The sequence below is a fragment of the Macrosteles quadrilineatus genome, unplaced genomic scaffold, assembly GCF_028750875.1.
Source record: "Macrosteles quadrilineatus isolate MER2022 unplaced genomic scaffold, UCM_ALF_1.0 Scaffold_1__1_contigs__length_201487025, whole genome shotgun sequence".
Lineage (NCBI taxonomy): Eukaryota > Metazoa > Arthropoda > Insecta > Hemiptera > Cicadellidae > Macrosteles > Macrosteles quadrilineatus.
Genome location: NW_026542594.1, coordinates 195,186,554 through 195,191,252, shown reverse-complemented (window position 1 = coordinate 195,191,252; position 4,699 = coordinate 195,186,554).

Here is a 4,699-nt window from a genome sequence, read left to right as displayed (position 1 = left end):
TACAAACTTATTACTCAATATTATGTATTGAATACAATCGAACACTTAAGCTCAATGCACATAAGTTTGTGCAGGAACACAATAGTTCAATTTTTAGGTGCAATAAATGGACAATCTTAAACATTTTTTTAATAATAATATTATAAAAACATTCAAGATTGTCCCTAAAAACACCCCCCCCCCCCTAAGACCCTAGATTCACCTAATTGTAAAATTGAACTATTTTCCTCGAATAAACATGAATTCCTTCAATTAAGTAATCAAGCAACTTCAAACAGTTTAATGCTCATTATGTCATGTTATTGGAAACTTCAACCTCTATGAATCAAGTTTAATTAATATAAAACAAACATAACCTGGTAGTTAACATTTTTCAAACTGTAAACATGTTTTCAATGCTGGTCTTCACTCAGTAGCCTAATTAAACTTAACCAAGCCTAATTAGGCTTGTGTTGTAGTGTGTTAAGGATAATTTGCATCCTGGATAAATAATATATTATATATTTGTATTTAATAAACCATTATGGCAAAGCGTATTGTCAATTTTCAAAATCTATTCGAATACCCTCAATGGTATTCAAGTATATTGTATAAATAAATTGTAAAGCACTTACACAATTATGTGTTGTATGCGTAAGATTATCTTGCAATGTTTAAGGGCAACAACGTCACATTTTATCCCAAGAAAGTGAAAAAAAATAATTTAATTGTTTAGGTATTTCTTTCTCTTTTAGGTTTTGAATCTTAGGAAAAATAAGTAGATTTTACATTATGTCGAAATGTTTCCTTGTTAAACCAAACTATATCATAATTTAAAACCTTACAAATAAAGACCCTAAAGAGTTGTTTGGTGTCAAGAAGCAGTAGTTAAAAAGTTTTAAAATTCTTAAGCTACATTTCACTATAGGTCTGACTAACTATCAGTCTTTTAATACAAAAGTAACATTATGTTCTCCATATTTGGCAAATATTTGGTATCTTAAACCTCGGATCTTAGAAAAAGGGTTGCAGCCCCTAGGAAACATTCTTTACTAAATATAATTAAATTGTTAAATACACTATTAAATTATTTATATTCAAATAATCGATTTTCTTCAATTTACTACTCATACTGTTTTTAAACACCGCTACATATTCATGCATTTCACTACTTCATCACCCTTGGTATTTAATAATTATACAAGGCAAGTTAAAATTGTATTTATATTCTAAGTTTCGTTGTTTCAGAAACCAACCGTGTCTTTAGTATCTTTTCAAATCATGTTGTTTGGAACTTTGGTTTTGACATTAATTGACCACAGTGAGATGACTTTAGAAACGACCTATCGACTTTCTGTCACACACAAACCATATATTTCTTAAGGGCTCTCCTACTTTAGGTGTAGTTTTGAAGTTTAATAACAATAAACTGAAACAATTAACTAACATTTCCTTCTATCAGGCGAATTAAATAGTGATAGTTAAATACTTCAAATAATACTAAATGAAAGAAAACTTAGATTTTTACTTCCATTTAAAACTGATATCTTGTAGTTTTCTAGGAAAAATTACAAAATTTCATTTTTGTCCAGAGTTAAAATTTTAAGGGCTATCACAATAAATTAAATAAAAAAAATTACAATTCATAGTTACCCACTTTATAATACACACCTTTTGTCCCTTACTTTTTTATTGTCAATATTTTTTTTTCTTTTACTTCGGAGGTGCAAAGAGATAAAAACCTCATTGAAGTTGTCGACAGAGATTGTTCAATTCAGACTTGAAATCTGTAATCCAATTTGTATTCATAGCCCCATAACACTTTAACTTGTAACCCTCGTTTAATGTCCACTGACAATTACAGCTTTAAAACTTCAAGATATTAGCACCTTTTTTCCTACTTTACTTAACGAGAATGTAGTAGAGAAAATATATAGCTTAGATTTTTCCATTAGGTACTATCATAAAAATAATACGTCCTTATGCAATGCAATGATCCATTGAAGAAATTAATTTCACATGTTTATCTCCAAAATCCGGATTAGTGAGGATTAGTGTTTTTATCAATTTTTAAAACCAAAATAGACCTTTACTAGAATACCTTTAAGCTTTAACGTTCTTTTCTGGGACGTTTGCATTTACCAAACATTTATCATGAATAGTTTTTACTTGATTCCATTGATTAGATTCCATTGAATAGATACCATTAAATATATATACCTTGATTCCACCAGATATACAAGAATCTGATATTCTTCTCGAAATATTTATAATGAACCAGACGTATTTCTTTAGTATCTATACCTTTTTGTCTTGTCTCCAATTTCTATCATTTAATTTTTATAAGTGAGGTTTTCAACGTTGTCATTGGATTATTTTTGTACATTATAACGCAGGAGCTCAATAGTCTGCTAGTACTATGTGCATTATTGTTTAGTTTTGTTTGATGTACAATCGTAATTTCTCTGGCTAGTTACTCTGGGTAGTTAGTTCTGGTCTGTATAACTACTGACCTAACTGTTTTGTCCTTACAATCCTGGCTCCTCTACAATCCTACCAAGGCTATAAAGAAGAACGGTTTATCTAAACTTCAACATTTAAATGCTGCAATTTTAAACGTACAGTATTTATGACTTTTTCGGCCTACAACAAACAGGGAAAATAATCCTATTACATGTTTTTGTAATAGTCAACTTAGCTATTGTAATTAGTTTATTGCATTTCAAAATATAATAGAACAGAACAAGATAAATATCTTAGTAATGTAATCGTATTATATTTTAACCGAGAACTAAACATTAAAGCTTAACCCAGCATAAAATTATATTTCCTATTCTAAACTTGTTGTGTTTAGAAAGTGTTTGAAACAGTTCTGTTTAAAAGAAAAAGAAAAAAACAAATCTTTATTTAATTAATGTTTTAAGTAAAATGTTGGATCCCTTCGGTGATAAGTTCTTTTTCTGTGAAAATCCTTCGCTTAGAAAAACAATATGAAATATTTAAGACTATTTCCTATTAATTGCATACTCACCTAACTTTACTTACTTTTTTGAACATACGCCATATTTGTGGTATATTTAAAAATTGGACTTTACTAAAACACTATTTATATGTTTCTGTATAGACGAAAAATACGATTTCCAATTACCCCTATCAAGTTTCCAAGTAACAAGTTATTAATTAATATTGATCAAGTTAATGATGTTGCCAAACTTCTCTGTAACATGTGACAGCATCAGACGTCTTAATTTCCAATTAGGATATGAAGCAACTAGTTGTAAACATGAACTGATTATTTAAGTATTAATGAAAAACGAGATGTGGCCTTGAAGTGTTACTTACAAAGGCATTTAAGAAAAAGGTTTTACGCATAAAGCATGAAACATTATTCTTTTATCAATAACTACCTTATTTGCAATTTTGCATACTGCATAAGTAAAAAAATCAGTGAGTAAAAATATTGAAACACTACAAAAACTAGAATCACATAGATTTGCATTGTCAGCCCGAAAACCTAAAACATAGTTGTCTTGTTGCACATCCAGATGCATATTTTCCTTTCAGTTGTCATCTGAGAAATTTACTGCTGTTTCACAAAGAGAAAGATACAACTGTAGAAACTTATTTATTGTTAGGTAGTTTGTTCTGCTATGACATATCCACTCTGTACAAGGTAGTTATACTTGTCACCTTCAGGCTTTCCATGTCGAAGGATATTACAGTTGCAGGTTTTGCCAGCAAACGCTACTGTATATTGTGTAGAACGTTTATTTGTACATAACATAGGGTTGGAATAATTGTAGCATGTGTATTAACCGGCACGAAAATAACCGGCTGAAAAATAGGTATGATTGTGAATTATGTAATTATGTTCGTTTCTAAACTAAATTAAGTAAGGTTGTCAATTGTAATCAATTGAATGCAAAGAGCTTCCAAGTGCTCTTACATCCCACAGGGACTCACAATTAATTGGTTCAATCCCAGCAAAGACCCAGATTACAATGCATTCTCTTTGACGATGTATTTGGCAGATGCTGGTAAGAGAATATACGCTGCATAATATAAACACAAAATAGGTTTTCTCAATGACACTCACGGTTTAGTGTTATAGAAATTTATTGTGAATAATATCATAGACTAACGAACACAAGTAGTCTTCTCATCTCATTGTTAATTCTAAAGCTTAGTTCATATCTAGTTCATGTTTACTGGGATTTATTCATAGATCAACAAAGGACTTTACCAACCCTCACTCTCTCATTGTCCTTTACAAAACACTGATCAGACCGATACTTGAATATGGCTCAACAATTTGGACACCTTATCAAGTGGGGCACCTGGAAATGCTTGCGAAGGTCCAAAAACACTTCATCAAGATGTTGGGATTCAAACTTGGTTATCAATATTCCCAAACCCCAGTTTGTGACCTGGAGATACAGTATAACCTTCGACCTCTTCGCATTAGACACAAGTTTCTGGATCTTCTCTTCTTATACAAAGTAATTAATGGCCTCATGGACTGCCCAGAACTTCTTAGTTGCATCAACTTCACTGCACCAAGAGGAACACGCTCCAGATCCATATTCAAACGGCAGTTCTTCCCAACATAATATTATGCTTACAACAGTGGGATATCTCGCCTACACCGGCTAGGGAGCGAAGTTGGAGCTGATGTCGACGTTTTTTGGCGTTTCAACTCACGTCTTCAGGTCAAAGATCA